The sequence below is a fragment of the Gracilinanus agilis genome, chromosome 2, assembly GCF_016433145.1.
Source record: "Gracilinanus agilis isolate LMUSP501 chromosome 2, AgileGrace, whole genome shotgun sequence".
NCBI classification, from domain to species: domain Eukaryota; kingdom Metazoa; phylum Chordata; class Mammalia; order Didelphimorphia; family Didelphidae; genus Gracilinanus; species Gracilinanus agilis.
In genome coordinates this window covers 579991170-580009233 of record NC_058131.1, presented here as the reverse complement: position 1 = coordinate 580009233, position 18064 = coordinate 579991170, and the positions used below count along the sequence as shown (strand labels likewise).

Genomic DNA, 18064 nt, shown 5'->3' with positions numbered 1-18064 from the left:
TAAAAGCCTTTGATTTTAGCTAACTGTGTTAACAACACACTAGTGGGGGTTCATGAGTTAAAAGTTGGAGGGCTGCAGACCACAGAGTACTTTGAACTTGGTGTAATCTTTCTCCCTACTCCCCCCCCACCCCAGGATCCAACCTGCAATGTGAGTTGGGGGACTGGAGGGGAAGGATCATGCAAAAGGATTACTATAAAGGGAAAAAAGCAGAAGCATAGCTTAGTGGAAAGAGTCCAAGGCTGTGAGTCAGGAAAACTGGACTTGAGTCCTAGCTTTGCCACAAACCAGCAAAATGACCTTGGACACCCAGAATGACCAGGGTTCAAGCCTTACCTCCATACATATAGGTTGTGTGATTCTGGGCAAATTGCTTTGCCTTTTAGAATTTCAGGTAACTCTAAAGACAAAGGTTTCAAAAACTGTTTTACCAGGAATATGTGCCCCACGCTACTCATGAGTCTGGCCCAAATCATATTAAAATGCAACTAGGAAATATTTAATAAAAATATTTTTGTTATATATACAATATATATAAATACAAATATGATAAAATATAGATAATGTTAACTTACAGTTTTTTAAGTCAATAAGCAGCCTGCTAGGATTTTTCCAGTACTTCATTACATGTGTGGGTCCCTAAGGGGGCAAAGACTGAAAGAAATTGCAGTTCTAACCGCTCACCCCCCCAAAAGCATTAACTTTCTTCATATTTTATTTTTGCTTATTGATTCCCATATTGTTTTCTCCCAAGCATCTGTAAATTTCTTCAACAGAAGGATTTTTTTGGCTTTGAATTTCAAATACCTGGCATATAGTAGGTGTTTGATAAATATTTTAATAAATTTGCTTTTTTGGGCTGCCATATCACAATGGTAACTCATTGAACTCCTGGGGGAAAACCACTGGCCTTTTTTTCTTTTAAATATGAATGGCTTTCTCTTTGCCTCGTCCTTACCTATGCTTACCAAATACGGAAAAATACTACCCAAATGCTCACTGACACAACGTAGTTAACAGTATACTGTAAAGGACCACAGGATTGTGCCATCATATAACAATTATAACTTATATTTGCATGGCATTAGGGATTATAACTCCTATTCGCTTACATTTCATCATTTTATCCTCATAAGCACCCTGTAAAATAAGCAGAGATACGATTAGTCTCATTTTCTAGATGAAGACACACAAAGAGTGACTTGATGAGGTGAAGCCAGGACTAGAAAGCAGGTCTTTTGGCACTGAGTGCAGTATGTTTTCTATTTCCTTATGCTACCTTAAGGGACATTGTCACAGAATGTCATAGAGTAAATAGCATGCTGTATCTGGAGTCTGGAAGATGTGAATTCAAAACCTACCTCTGGCTCTCACTTAATAGTCATGTGATAATGGGCAAGTCATTTAACCTCTCAGAAGTCTCTGAAATGTTGGGGTTAGATTCAAGTACCTCTAAGGTCCTTTTCATTTCCAAATCTATGATCCTGTGACTTTAGAATATTTGGATGTCTGGGGTATATACAAAGCAAAAATACCCCAAAAGAAGAACTGTTTCTGAGAATAATATTCTCAATTATGGAACTAGAAAAAGCTACACTGTAAATTTTAAATTTCCCTACTGTAGGTTCCTATAAAGTCCATTAACTAGTTACATGTTTGCTATTCTAATCTATAGATATGTCCATTTATCCCCATGTTGTAATTTGCCTGGTGCTATTTACCCAGCTTGTGTTAACATCTCATATTGGTAATTCAATTCCTGAACCTGTACTTTTAAAAAATAATAAAATGCAAATTGGCTTAACATTTTGTATGCTGCACCCAGCAGAAGTGCAAAGCTCTGGAAAAGTATCTTGGAAGGGAAGAAGTAATTTGTTTTGAAATCCTAATTAGGTTCCTTTCCCTTCAAACTGGCCAGGAGGCAAGAGAGTCCTCACCTGGGTAAAAATGAACTTGTCTTTTTCCTGTGTTCTTGCAATCACAAGACAGACACATTAACACTGGCTTTACTCAAGAGCTCATTGAGGGCTTCCATCAAGGAGAACTCACGGCAGATCAGGTCTGGCAGGGAGAAAGTTCTTGAAATACAACCTTGGCTGCCAAAGAGTTAGGTAGTTCTAGCAACATTCCTTTCTTGACCAGTAAAGCAGGGGTTTTAATTTACTAGAAACATTCAAGAATTTACCTGCTAAAGAGACTGTGAGGACCAAAGGAGATTATGTTTTTAAAATGCACAGATATTTAATGTTGTCATCATCACTGCTACTATCCGGGGATGACGGGTGGGATGGGAATAGGAAATTGTAAAGAAGATGGAAATCTTAGCAACTATTCACTGCAAAATCAGAAAACATGAACAGATATTATTCTAAGACAAGGCTGCTCAAGGCAGAGGTATCAAATGCACCACAGTGGGTTGCATTGTTCCTGAACCAGATTAAAATAAAATTGGGACATATTTCACAAAATAGATAAAAACATAATAGAGTATAGATAATGTTAATATGTGTTTTAGGTCAATTATGAGGCCAGGAGGGATCCTTATCTATGGTTTAGGGCAGTGATGGGCAAACTTTTTAAAGAAGGGGCCAAAGGAAAGGAAATGCTTGTCTGACAGTCTGTTTCTAAGGCAACTCTTTTGAAGTTTCATTGTATTGTATCCTCCTCACTGTATTCACAGTTTAGGAATAATGTCAAGCAGCCAGATAGAACATTTCAGGGGGCCCCATCTGGCCCATAGGCCATAGTTTGCCCATCACCGGTTTAGGGGCCCCCATTTCTATCTGAATTTGACATCACTAGTTTAAGGGATTGTTTGATTCATGAAAGCAAGTTCCTTTAGTACTGAACAAGATTCTGTGAAATTAGTGATTCTTGAACAGGGCTTAATTTAATGCTATTGATTATTTCCTCTATTACAATAAGCTTTATTACCTGATTGCAAGAGAGTCATTCAGTCCAGTTTCTAAGAGTTTTCCCTTTAAATGGGGATGAAAGAATTGTTGTTGGCATTACACTCACCAAATGTCACCATCATTTAATTTATATAAGCTCTCTTTACAGAGAGTATCTATTATTAGATTGCCAAGTGTGCCCTAATAGTCTTAACCTTGAGAGCTAAGAAAATTACTAATTTTGTTGAATAATAATTCTTACAGATACTATATGCCATTCTTCTGTATTTAATTCTATCTTATTTAACTAAAAGATCTCAAATGGTCTTGATAGACTAAAATAATTGCCTGACTTCAATAAGGTGAAATGTATTGAGGAAGAATGTAAAATGTCTACTTTTGAATTCAAATATTCATCTTCACAATTATGAGAAAAGGATGGGGGGGGGATATAGCTAACCACCAAGTATTTGTAAAAAATATATGGGCTAAAACTAGAACTAGAGTTTTTAGTAGCCTGCTAGTTCAAATGAGTCTAATGTATTTGCATAGGCTAATCCCCATAATTGGATCATATTGCTATGGAATCCAATCAGAGAGGGAGATATTAAGCATCTGCTGTGTACTATGTTAGGTGCCGGTAAGAAAATTATAAAAAGAAAAATATTTCCTACCTTATAGGACCCTCTGTTTCACTAGGTTAAGAAGAACGGATGTAAAATATAAATAAATGAATGTATAATGATTGTTGGAAGAAGAAGAGGAGGAGGAGGAGGGAGAATGTATTAATCACCAATCATGGTCTTATCTCCTATCTTCCTTCGAAGTTTAAATGAGGTTCCACCACCTCTTTGAAGCATCCCTGGGTCTGAATCTCTCCATTATTCATGCTTCCTGCTTCTCTGTATTATATCGAATTAGTCTTATTTGTTTTGTGTTGTATTACTACTGTAGACTAGACGGTCCTTGAAGGAATCTTTGTATTTCATCTTTGAATCCCTACCAAGGGGGATTATTTTCTATGAAAATATATATTTTCTATATGTCTACTCTCTTGCACAAACTAGGTACTTGTGTTTGATGAATTTATTTGAATCCATATTATAAAATGAAGGATAAGAAGCTAATATCTTCTTAGTTTGCACTGTTATCAAATGAGCAAGCAAAAACATTGAGTACCTGCTATATACCAAGTGCTATGCTTGATTAAAAACAAAGTATCAAAAACAAAAAGGGAGTTTGCAGGATCATGTCTGTGAGTCAGGATTCCCAATCCAGAGATGATGGTCCTGATGGAATGGACCCTGATGGTGTCGTCGAGAGTAACTGGAATGAGATTGTGGATAGATTTGATGATATGAACCTCTCAGAGTCTCTTCTTCATGGTATATAAGCTTATAGTTTTGAGAAGCCATCTGCCATTCAGCAATGTGCAAGTCTTCCTTTTATCAAGGATTATGATGTTGTTGCTCAAGCCCAGTCTGGGACCGGGAAGACTGCTCCCTTTGCCATTTCCATTTTGCAACATATCAAACTGGTCTTACAGGCTACACAGGCCTTGGTTTTGGTACCTACTACAGAGCTTGTTCAGCAGATCTAAAAGGTAGTGACAGCATTGGGAGACTACATGGGTGCCTCATGCCATGCCTGTATTGGAAGCACAATGTTCAGGCTGAAGTTCAGAAGTTGCAGATGGAGGCTCCCCATATCATTGTGGGGACCCCAGGCTGAGTCTTTGACATTCTTAATCGGAAATACCTCTCTCATAAATACATCAAGATGTTTGTTCTGGATGAAGCAGATGAAATGTTAAGTCATGCTTTTAAGGACCAGATCTATGACATATTCCAGAAACTCAGTGGCAATAGTCGGGTGGTACTCCTATCAGCCACCATGCCCTCAGATGTACTGGAAGTGACCAAGAAGTTTATGAGGGGTCCTATCAGGAATTCTAGTCAAGAAGGAGGTATTGACATTGGAAGGAATTCATCAGTTTTACATTAATGTGGAACAAGAAGAGTGGAAGCTAGATACCTTATATGATCTGTATGAAACGCTGACTATTACTCAAGCCATCATCTTCATCAATATCCACCAAAAGGTGGATTGGCTCACTGAGAAAATACATGCCCATGATTTTACTTATCTCTGAAATGCATGGAGACATGGACCAAAAAGAACGTGATGTTATCATGAGGGAGTTTTTGCTCAGGCTCCAGTTGGGTGCTTATTACCACTGACCTATTGGCTAGAGGCATTGATGTTCAGCAAGTATCTTTGGTTATTCATTAGGACCTTCCCACCAACCAGGAGAATTACATTCATAGAATAATTGGAGGGCATTTTGGTCATAAAGATATGGCCATCAACATGGTGGCAGAGGAAGACAAAAGGATCCTTAGAGACATTGAGACCTTCTATAACACTGCCATTGAGGAGATGAGAGGCTTCCCCACCTGATTTCACCCAGGACCCTGCTCTCTGGGATGGGAGGAAGGGGGGCTGGAAGGAAGGTGGGGAACAAGGGATGGAAACTTTTGTCATTTTTCCTTTTTTTTTTTACTTTGAATTATGTCAATTTTTGAGGCAAAAGGAAAGAAAAAGATAAAAAAGAACAAAAAGGATCACATCCCCATTGTATTCTTTGATGGACACATTACATATGTGAAAATATATGATTCGATTCTGGATGCCACTCTTTAAATCAGACATCAACAAACTGACGTATGATTATCAGCAACCAGGATGGTAAAGGGGGAAGAGACGCTGCCATACAAGGATGGAGTAAAGGAACTTTGAATACTTAGACTACAGAAGATGAAATTTAGAATCTTCAAGGTTTAGAGAAGGTTTTGGTTTTTAAAAAATGGTTCCAGAGGACAAAACAAATACAAGTACACGAAAGTTATATAAATACATGATGTAAGGAAAATCTTCCTAAAAGTTACAGTTGCCCAAAAGTGGAATGTCTGCCAAGGAAGATAATGGGTTCCCTTTCCAACTGAGATTTTTCAAACAGAGGGTCTGAGATAAGGAGGAAGACAATCAATGTCCCTTCCATATCTGAGACACTGACTTAAAGCTTACTAAAGTAAAATCTTGGACAACTCTTGGCTCAAAGGGTCAGTTTCATGAGATTCTTTCCTCATTGAAGATTCATTATTCAATGGCCCAAGCTTCTGTTAGAGGCAGGTAGATTTGGGGAGAACTAGAAAGAAGAAAGATTCAGTTTTCTGACTTCTAGCTTCAAGAGAGAAGATGCACCATTCTAGTATCTCTTCAGGTCCATGAAGGGAGAGAAAGACACTGGGAAGAAGCTGAAATCTTTATAATGTCCTCATCATCAGCTTGCTATACTAGAGACCTCAGGGAATTTCTCCTTGGGTGACATGAGGACTTCTCTTAGTTGAGGTGAGTTATCTCACTGCCAGTGGGAAAACTCATTTACATTTGTCTGATGTATATTTTCCTTCATATACTTTTTCTGGTTTTTGTTTTGCTATAAACTTGCATAGGTGTTTGTGTGTTTTTCTGTTTACTATGTATGTTTATTGTAGAATTGGCATAAGGTAGTCAAGCCTTGGATATGCAGCTTGGAGCCTTCCTCCCTGTTAAGGGACAATAATAATGAAAGGTTTGAACCTAAAAATTACTTTTCCTAGATTAACAGCATGTAAGGGACCAAATAGACATAATTCTAGACTTAATTCTAGACCAGTACCCTCTCCCTGTGAGGAGAACAGAGTACCAACCTTTGGCCCCAACCTTCTGCTTCCCATCTTGGCAGAAATCAGTTTTCCTTGGAAGAAAAGCTAGAAATACCTCTTCTTGTCTTACTGCATACCACATCTAGACAGATCCATGTGGGCACATGAAACATATGGAGGCAAAAACATCATATTACTCTTACACTTGACTAACCAGAACCTCCAATAAAGGTATTTTTTATGCTTAAACTTTGGCTTTTAGAAAGAAGTATCAGAACACAATAAGTTGAAATTCAGGATTTATTTGTTTAAAACATCTAATACAGGTTCATCCCAATTGCCTGTCTTCCCCATTACCATTTCTAGTCCAGAAGGATAAAAATTATCTTTCAGAATGGAAAGTTTGGGATGCTGCTAGATCCTTAATCAAAAGAAAAATGTGTTTGAAGAGGCTATACCAAATAAGGAGAAAAACACATCCTATCAAAAACAGTCATGATGGACTCAAGGTGCAAAATGAGACATTTTTGAAAGTTATTTTTATTCATTTCATTAAATATTTCCCAATTACTCATAAAAATTTTTTAACGATCATTTTTAAAAGATTTGAATTCCAACTTTTATTCCTCTTTCCTGCCCTTCACCTCTTGAAAAGGCAAGCAACTTGATATCAATTATATATGTGATGTCATGCAAAACATATTTTCATAATAGCCAGGGTACAAAAGAAAACACAAACAAAATAAAACAATAAAAATAAAGAGAAATTTGAAAATATCCTTAAATCAGCATTAGCAGTTAATCAGCTCACTCTATGGAGATATATAGCATTTTTCATCATGGATCCTTTGGAATTGATGAGCCATATTTTTGGACATGATCAATGCAGGAATTAACTGTGGCTAGGCATATCTGTGAAGAAATATATGTCATTCAACACATATTTTCATATTAATCATGTTGCAAAAGAAAACACAAAATATAACAATAAAAATAAAGTTTAAAAAGTATGCTTCCCACATTCAGAGTTTATCAGTTCTCTCTCTTGAGATGGATAGATAAAAGAAAATAAATGCTCTTTTGGCTTAAAGAAAATAAATGCTCTTTTGGCTTATGAGATGAGATACGAAAAGTCATTCATTCCCACCATACCCCATTGCAGAGGTAGGAGGTTCACAAGAGTGGTATATTGTACATTTTTTCAGAATCTTTTGATGTACTGATCAGTTATATAGATTTTGTTTTCCTTTCCCATTTTTTGACTGTAAAAATGCTAATTGTTATATGGCAGTGATTCCCAAAGTGGGTGCCACCGCCCCCTGGTGGGTGCTGCAGCAATCCAGGGAAGCGGTGATGGCCACATGTGCATTTATTTTTCCTATTAATTGCTATTAAAATAAAAAAATAATTTCCAGGGAGCTAAGTAATATTTTTTCTGGAAAGGGGGCAGTAAGCCAAAAAAGTTTGGGAACCACTGTTATATGGGGTGAGTCTCTGGAAGAGGGAAGGGAGAGAATTCTGTGAGGAACTGTGATGATATTAAAAAACAATTTTAAAAAATTTATAACCCTTCACAACATTAAAAGAAAATAAATTCTTCCTAATTGAAAAATGATTTTAAATTTTAAAACAAAACTAAAAACCAATCATTGAAACTGAAGAGTTGTTTTGTTAGCAGTCAATCAGAACTTCAAAGATACCCCCAACAACAAAAAAGTTATGAGTTTTCCAAATACACTTTAATCTAGCAACACTGACCTCCTTATTATTCTTCCCACACATTACCTGATTCCATGAATTTTCACTTGCTGCCCCCATGTCTTTCCCTCCTCATTTCTGCCTCCTGGTTTCCTTAGTTTCCTTTACACATCAGCTAAAATCCTACCTTGTACAAAAAGCCTTCTATACCTACATTCATACATACATACATATATATGTGTATGTATAGTGCAACAATCATTGGACATTCATTGAACATTCATTAAGCATCTTCCCAAGGTTCTGGAGATAGAAAGCAAAAATGGCCTTGTCTTCAAGGGGCTGATATTCCATGAAGGCAACATATGCATAAATGTACATGCGAAATACTAAGTACAAAACAATCTAGGGAATACTGTCACTAGTCAAAGGTTTCATGTAGGAAGAAGCACTTGAACTGAACTTTGAAGGAATCTAGGAATTTTTAGAGCTAGAGATGAGGAGGGGGCGCATGAAAGCATAGGAGACATTTTGGGCAGCAGCATGGAAACCAAAATGGAATACCTTGTCTGAGAAAGAACAAGAAATTTAGCCAAATGACAGAGTACCTGAAGATAAGCAATTTATATGAAGGAAAAATACTGGAAAATTTCAGTCAATGTCTATTTCATCAGATGGAAGATTCTTGCTTGTGTCTCTTAGCATTCCTTCTCTCAGAATGCCTATGACCAGAATGCCTACGACCTGATTAATATGAAAAACATGTTCCTTTTGCCTTGTTTGGATTTATACTGCCCAGTATGTATGGTAATGAATAATGCTTTTTAAAGATTATTGATAAAATTAATAAATACAAAATAAGTTTATCTGTTGGGATAAATGCCTCACACAAGGCACTACATCTCTCTAATGATACACCTTCAACAAGCAGAAGACCAAATCTCAAAACAGAGGTCTCTGATTATATAAAGAAATTTAGTTTTTCAGCCGTCCAAATGAGTTGAACATTAGAAACACTGGGGTGGGGGGTGGGGGGGGCGGGAAACACCATACTGTTTTAATGCTACAATCTTTCAACAGTGCTGCTCTCTGAGATTGGGATGATTTTTTTTATTTTTAATATTTTCTCCTAGTTACATATTTCATGTTCTTTCCCTCTCCCCCAAGCCCCCCTGATCCCCCTTAGCCAACACACAATTTCACTGGGTTTTACATGTATCATTGATCAAAACCTAATTCCATATTATTGATAGTTGGTCTAGAGTTATCATTTAGTGTCTACATGGGATGATTTTTTTAAAAGGTGATTTTGCTGAGTATCCTCTCCCCCTCCTTCAAATTTTGTATAAAATCAACTTCTGAATACTCTGATTCTACAGTACTCTACGTGAACAAAGCCTGAAGTCTTTGTCAAATTTAATTTGTTACTGCAAATACCATGCATGCATAAATCTAAAACCAAGGCAAAAGGACAGAGATCTGAAAAGCTCAGTGGTATTTAAATTAGCAAATTGTAGTGCACATGCTCAACTGCATTCACATTCTGTTAAGATGATATGCTTTTAAAACCAATTAGTAGAGTGCATTATTTATGGACATAAATACTCCATTATTAACTCGACTCCTCCTTCTCTTCTCTGTCCCCACTCCACTTCCCATGAAAGCTGCCCTGCTAAGCCTGTGCTAGCTGGAGCAGTCATTGAACAAAACCGACTGCCCCTCAATGGGCTGAAGCACCTGTAACAGGATCCAGCTGCAATCCATCAGATTTAGGGACCACAGCCTGAACTACATTTCCCATCATGCAACATTAAAACCTAATTTTGACACTATCTTTAGCAGGATTCCCTGGCTGAGATGCATGTCCCGGCGGGTGCATGTCACTAAAAATCAACAACTCTGTGTCAGTGTACCTAGTTGTTTTTGGCTGCCCCACCAAACAAGGCAAGCCAAGACTGTTTATCAGTATACAAAACGCAGAGTGGGAATTTTCCCAAAGGAGGAACAGCCTGAATAGTATTAACAGTGCTTTAAACTGTAATGAATTCCCAGTCTAATTCACTATGAGGTTTCAATTTATACCACATTTAGAGTACTCCAGGTTCAAGTAATCACTGCAGTAATTAGCTTACTTCCAGTCCTCCAAAATAAACCCACTAATTTTTGCAATCAGCCTTCATTTGGTTAATCACCAGTTTAATTGATTTAATTAGTTTGATCTGCAAAATTAGTCAAGTGTAAATACTGTTTTGTAAACAGAGTTTAGCTCCAAGCTGTAAGATAGAGAATTCTAATTCGAACCTAGAGTTAATAATAAAACCAACACATACATGATTTTGCTGCTGTCTGCAGCAGTTACAAACCCATGCAACGCGGTGCTCTGGTGAGTGTTTTGGAAACTTGGCGCCTTAATGGTATTGACAGAGGAGACAGAGACCTCCCTTTTCCCAAGCTTTGATGAATTCAGACATTTCCAACAACAATAAGAGAGTCTCTGTCCTTTTTTGAGGCTACAGATGAAACTTCTCATTCCAATCTCTAAAAAGATTTGAATTTCCCTTTAGTTTTCATATTTCAAAGTAGGGCATCTGAAATAACATTTTCCAAAGTTTCCTTAAAGTAATTTTTGTTTAATTTTGGAAACAAACATATCTTCTGCTAATGAAATAGGATTTTGAAGGTGAAGCAGATGTTATTTGGGGCAAAATATGTCTTTGTACTTTACTGGTCCTCATCCAATAACTTTGACAGGAAGTCAATTCCTACAACACTTTCCAAAATGAATCACATCTGAGTACGAAATTCAGTAGATTCCCAGTAGGATGTGAGAGCTTTTCAATCTAAAGTCTTTGCCTGGTATGTTGTCAATGAGTGGGTAGAATCAGGCAGGAGAGTAATTGTTTGGCATCTTCGAAACTGTATTTTTCCAAATTGCTTCTCATTACTGAACCCCTGTTAATGTCATCTTCACAGAATTCTCTACACCATTCTCTGGCCTCTTTTTCTCATATAATTTTAATCCCCAGACTGAATGTTGCTAGTTGTGGTATGGATGGAAATATTCTAAATCTGAAAAATAAATCATATCTCTCCTACACATAATTTAGTCTAATGTTATCATTAATCATTCAAAGTCCCCAAATACAAGCATTTAAATAGCAAGGCTTTTCCTCTGCCTTTATAGAACTTTTCTTTATGGCAAATGCTGCAACAGAGAAACTCAAAAGTACAGAAAATGGATATTTTCATTTCATAGAGGAATTTACAACTCGGGAATTTGTGGCCAATTAGCTATCACCTGGAGGTGGGAGGTTAGATTGCTTCCTGTATCCTGATAGAAGTGAAGGCTATCACCATCTTATTTACAAACAAGATTTTCTGTATTTTCACAAAGCATAATATTACCCTGTTCTGCTCCTCTTGTTGAGAGACCTGGAGAAATCTCAATCTCATAGGCAGGAACCCTTCACTTGATCTCAGCAAAGCTGTCTTCTTTCTGTAAGAGAACAGGTGACTGGCAACCAGGTGGTAGTGATTATCCCAGCAGAGAGATTTGTTTCAGCTATGCATTTCAAGGGGCATTTCATTACCCATCATTGGTAATTTCACAATGTCAAGTTTTGGAATGCTCATGCCACCTCTGTCGAAGGAGCATGGGCCTTGCAATAAGGGGATCTACTCTGCCACTAACTGGCTTTGTGCCCTTTGTGCCCCAGTCACTAAACCTCTGGGCTCTACTTTCCCCATCTCGGAGATGATGCCATTGAGCTAGGCACTCTTCGAGGTCCCTGACAAATCTATCATTTCAAGATTAGAGAGTCATAGGATCATAAACTTAGAGCTAGAAGGGACCTTTCAGGCAGAGCATATTAGAAAATGTTGACCAAGTCTCCAGGAGAAAAACCTATTTAGGACATACTTTTAAGTTTTATCTGCATTAACATTTTCTTTATCACTTTCTTAAGACTAGACAATTGATAAAATAATAAACCAAGTTTTGATCTGTAGTTATGGCAGTTTCTGAGGTGTAAATGATCACATTGAAAATTTAACAATCAGATATTTTGTATCTGGGGTATGACAGAAGCCAATCTTCTCGAATTTTACTGCCTTATCTACAATCAAACAAGAGCCAGTATCTGAAATGAAGTCCTCTAATGTTAAATACAGGACTTTTTCTGCTGGACTATGCTGCCTTATCTTCTCATCATTTCCCCTCACCCCTATTTTCCCTCTATAAAATGTAAAAGAAAGTGGGTGGCCACAGCAGAATTTGTCCCAACCCCACCCCTCTAGAGAAAAATGGATCTTGTCCTAACCTAATTAGGGTCAGCTTAGATCATAGGACAGGGATTTATACTCACTTTCCATTGTTCTTAAGCTGAACTATCTTATCCTTGAAAATTTTCAGGGGCTTAAAAACTTTAAAAAACTTCCCTTTTTGATAAATTCCTATAGGTAAAAGATTACAAGTATACATATGCGTGCGTATCTGTCTGTCTGTCTGTGTCACATTACTCTATTTGTAATGTTAAAAAATTTAAAATTCTATAAGATAACATTACCAAAAAATGATTTGGAGATGCAATGTGTTACTAAATATTAATTTCATCCTATCAACAGCAAATATTTAAAGTGTATCACCTGCGCTAGATATTCAGCAGTATAAGGCATCACATTTGTCTTCAAGGGGCTTAGAACTGAGTTTAGGGATATAGGAAACACACATTAAAATATAATAAATCAATAAAAAAGATAGCATATGCTAAGCATTCAAAGAGTATTACTCCAAAAATGTGAGGAATTTTAAGATTCTGGCACAATCAGAAAAGGTTGGATGAGGCAATGGGATTTTGGAAAGGTCTCAGCAGAAGAATAGGACTTGGACAAATGAGTGACAGGTGGAAGGACATCACACAAAGGGAAAATTATTTGAGCTAATGTACAGAGATGGAAACGTGCATCCTGTGCATCTCTGTTCAGGGAACAAAGAGGAACACTTGTCTGGAATAAGTTTCTTTCATAGAATACAAATGGAATGGACAAATTTTGGTGGGTCTTGAATCCCAAGCTAATTTTGCATTTTAATCTGTGGATAAGGAGGATATGCTAAAAGATTCTGAGAAAAAGGATGAGTGGCAAATTAGTGTTTGAGGAACACAACAGTGGCAAAAGTAGTAGAAAATAGACTGAAATTCATATATAAGCAAATGAGAAAAGGTAAAAAATTTAGAAGAAGAAAAATCACCTGTTAAAAGTTCAGTTTGGGATAACATTTCAAAATAATGATCACTTCCTTTGAAGATTGAAAAGGGATTCTTCTTTTAATCCTTTCTAAATGAAGGTTAGATCATTTCACACACCAATCTTTTCAGGGGATTGGTGAAAAAGGAGACTGTCCTTAGGTGGGTCAGTAGTGCAATCGCTGTGTATATGTATTATGTATTGGGGGGTTGTGTTTGTTTTCTTTTAAAATAATTTTTCTTGATATTTGTTAAAATACCAAAAATTTCTCCAGTATCCTTTCTCCTCTCTACATCCCACAAAGACATCCCATATAACAAATAATATTTTTGAAGAAAAAATATAAAGAAGAAAAAATAAAACTAATTGACATAGAGTTCAAAAATATATGCAATATAAAACATCAATGGACCTCTCACCTCTTCAAAGGAGATAGGAGAGTCTCTTCTTATATGTCTTGTTTGAGGGCATCTTGACTGGTTCTCTGTAATTTCACATTTCATTTTAATTGTTTTATGGTTGTTCTTCCCACTTAACAACTTCTGTGGTCCCTGTGGGAAAGGCAATATTCTTAACAAGACATAAGGTACTCTTGGTTCTAAGTTTAATTATCACCCTAAACCAATTTTCCTAAGAAAGGCCTTTTGTTTTCTATTCCGCCTAAGTAAAGGAAGAGTTTATAGATTAGAGAAAATGTTATTTCTAAATATTTTCAGTTGACCTGAAAAAGGTTTTTAACCATCTTCCAGAAGTCCAAATTGTCCAGAAGTCCACTCAAAATGAAGGTCTAAAGTGTGAGAGAGTTCAGAATTAAAGATGTAGATTTATGTCATCTGTATTGGAGCAATAACGATGGTCATAGAAATGGATGAGATATCTGAATTTTGTGGAGAGCTTGTTGTTAAACTGGAAAATAATTGTACCTGATACATTGAAATTAATTAATTTTAACTAAATACATTTTGTTTATTCATATTCAATGTTGTGTTTGAAAACATTTAATTTTCAAAAAAGGAATATAGGATGAGCTATAGACTCATATATATAGACTATATATATATAGACTATAGTCTATATATATAGACTACAGAGTAAGACCAGTAAATGTCTAAAGGTTAAATCTTTATACTCATAGGAGTAGAAGGAAGCAGAGGGGCCAGTAAAATTGATCAGGAAAAAGTAAACACAGAAGTAGGAAGAGAAGCAAGACTATATAGTGCTACATAAAGAAAAAAGGAGAGGATTTCAATGAATCAATAAATCAATTTTTATTGGGGATACAAAAAGAGACAAAAGGTAGTTCCTGCCCTTAAAGAGTTTACAATCTATTAGAGAATACAACAAGCAAATAGATACCTAACAAAGTGAGTTCTGTACAGAATTAATAAGAAATGATTAATAGTGGGAAGGCACTGGAATAGAGAGGTTGGGAGAAGTTACAGTGATGTTTTAAAATGGATGTATCAGTACATTATTCAAAAATGTTTTTAATAAAATTGCTTTAGAGATGAACTTGTCTATTAGGCTACTTAGACTTGAAAGTAGCAGTAGTATTCAGGGTCCTTGAATTTTACGCTGAAAACATATGCCAGAGTATATGTAAACAAGGTCAACACACATGCTGTCCAACAAATCAGGGGCTCAATGAAAATTCCCTAATGCTTTCCCAAGAAGTATTTTTTTTCCATGGTGGACGCTAATCTGTATCATTTGCAAAAACAACTCTGAAAGCAACTTTGTGCTAGCAGTGCAATTACAACTAAAGACATTTTGGGGTATTCGCATTAAATTGGGTCCCAGATGTTTTTGCCCCTGTGATTTGTGTTGATCTGTTCTTTGTCAGTTCTAATTATCAATCAGAATAAGAGAATGAGTCCATCACCCACTCAGTGAAAAGCCTGTTTGTGCATATTATGAAGACCTAAGCTAAAAAGAGGGCCCTCAATGCAATTTGGATTACCTTTGAAAGGACCTTTACATCTTGTTATATAGAGAAGTAGATATATCTATACATTCAAATACATACTTTATATATACACAAATGTATATACATACACATAAACATACACCACACAAATAATTTATTCTTTTTCTAGTACAATATTTTAAAATTTAAGAATTGCATGAATAACATTTCCAGGGGGAAAAAAATCTCTAAATATTGAGCACTAGAAGAAGAAGGGGGGTTGGGTGGGGGAAGTAGTGCCCTGAGGAATCTGATTACGATATTTTAGTATGTGAGTTTCATTTGGTATAGCCACCGGTATGCTCTTAACAGTGATGCAAACTACCCAGTGGGCACTCATTACACGGCACAAGAGAGTGGGATACCTCCTGAATATGCATTAAGCTTGGGTTCTATTTACCTCCGCTGCATGCTGTGCCTGAGCTCAGACACTGGCAAGCATTCTTGAAAGCAATATTTGTCGTATCAGACTGGCATGATGCCACAGCTCATGAAATATGTGTCTCTTTTTGCAGCTGTTTCTAGTGCTTTGGGGAACAAATTGCCCATCTAACAAAGATGCTTTGAGTTAGGAATTCAAGTTGATATAGATGGAAAAGTAATATACATCTAAGAGGCATAAGGGGAAAAAATTATACCAAGTAGCGGGTCAGGTCATTGGTTAGCAAGTCCTGATTTTTCTCTTTTTCAGGATAACCCTAGAAAAGAGAGAGGAAAACACATCCAGATACGATGCAGCCATTTTTCTTGTTCAAAAGCATCTCTTATTTAAAAAAAAATACAAACTGGAATCGAATTGGAAAAAGGAAAAATCTCATGTTTCATAAAGATTCCAGATGTCTTGACTAGTTAATGTGTATTTTGCTTCTGTGTTTTAGGTCTTTAGTTGTTCTGTTTATGTCTGTGACATTTCTACAAAAGGAAAATTCACTGCTTTTTAACATCTGTTTTTTAAAGCCTCCCTAACCTTCTTGGCAGAGGTGGAAGACTATAGGTGTGAAAAGACTGTAAGACTTGGCTGATTTTGGCTGGTTTTGCTAAAATACTTTTTTCCTCTTTGTATTCTTTAATATAAAAGTGAGGAAAAGGGAAGGAATATAATCAGAAATTAAAATTTGTGCAAGAACAAACAAAAATTACTTTTTTTTTCTTAAAGATTCCTGTTCTTTACTTGTCTAGAGGGGGTCATTGTTAAAAGTGCTAACAATATCCATGGGTAGAGGTTGCAAATAAGTCCTTGCTTCTATTTTTCACACAGGGAAAAATGCTCAGGGAGATTTTGAAATCACACACACAGACCTTTGGTAGCTGAGCTCAAAGTTATTTTTTCCTTAGGAATGAATGAAGCCAATTGCTGTTTGGATGAGTGACACTGATTGCAGGGCCCTTTCTTAATGTTTGAAAAACCCTGAGGTACCTCCTGCTTTGGCTTCATTGAGAGGAGAATCTCTCCCATGGTGCCAGGACCTCCTGACAATGTGAATTGCAATATGACTGAAGTTCTCTCACTCAAAATCCATCCTATTCCCTATTATAACAAATATAAGATCCAATTGACCTAATTTGCCTTTCCCTATAATGATAAGCTGTCATAAAACCATTAATGACAACAGTTTTCTTAAACCGCTATAAATATGGTGTAAGAAAGCCAGCATATCACTTGCCAGGCCACAAGTGAGAACATAGCTCTGTGAGATGACAACCCTGTTCCTACCACATCACTTTTCAGGGCTAGTTAAACAGGTTGAGAATTTGCTAAAAGGCAATATAGTATACTAGCACTGGTCTTGTGGTCAGAAGACATAGCTTCAAGTTTTGACTCTAATGTTTATAAAGTGTGCGATTCTAGGTAATATTATTTAAACTTACTGACACTTCATTTTCTCTCTTGTAGTGAGAGCAATGTGACTAAGAAGGCAGAGAGCTGGCCTTGGTACCAATTCAAGTCCCCATAGATATATATTGGCTGTGCCTGGGCAAATTATTCAACTTCTCAGTGTTCTGCTCTATTTTCAAGATAGTAAGTTGCTGAGGAAGCATCAACTTGCACTGAGGGTTCCTCATTTTGAGAGTTCCTTATATGCCAATGAAATCACAGATCTAGGTCCTATCCCTTATTCCTAAAGTGAGGATGGTAACAGCAATAATACTTAAGATCACCAACCTCACTCACAAGGATATTATGGAGACAATGCTTTGAAAACCTTAAAATCTCATAGGAATATGACTTTTTATTATAACAGTAGCCCTAAGGTCAAAACAAGTAGAGTCAGAGGTGGCAAGATACATACAGCTTCCCCATATTTATCTATATAAGACATGCTTCATGGTTTTATGGAAGCATATCATTATAGAAAAAGGGGTAAAATAAGTCATTTGGATCCTATGTTTGCTGTAGTAAGTACAATGGATCTGGAGTTAGAGGACTTGGATTTGAAACTCATCTCTACTATTTACTGCCTGTGTGACCATGAATTAATAATTTAATCTCTCTCAATCTATTTCTTGGAAAATGATGGGGCTTGAGATACACAGTTTTGAAGGTTCCTACCATC

The 18064-nt window shown here is 36.5% G+C and overlaps 1 pseudogene; it reads left to right on the top strand.

The window, feature by feature from the left end:
- The first annotated feature begins 4143 nt into the window (after positions 1 to 4143).
- Positions 4144 to 5188, top strand: LOC123236161 (annotated as a pseudogene).
- The last annotated feature ends 12876 nt before the right edge of the window (positions 5189 to 18064 follow it).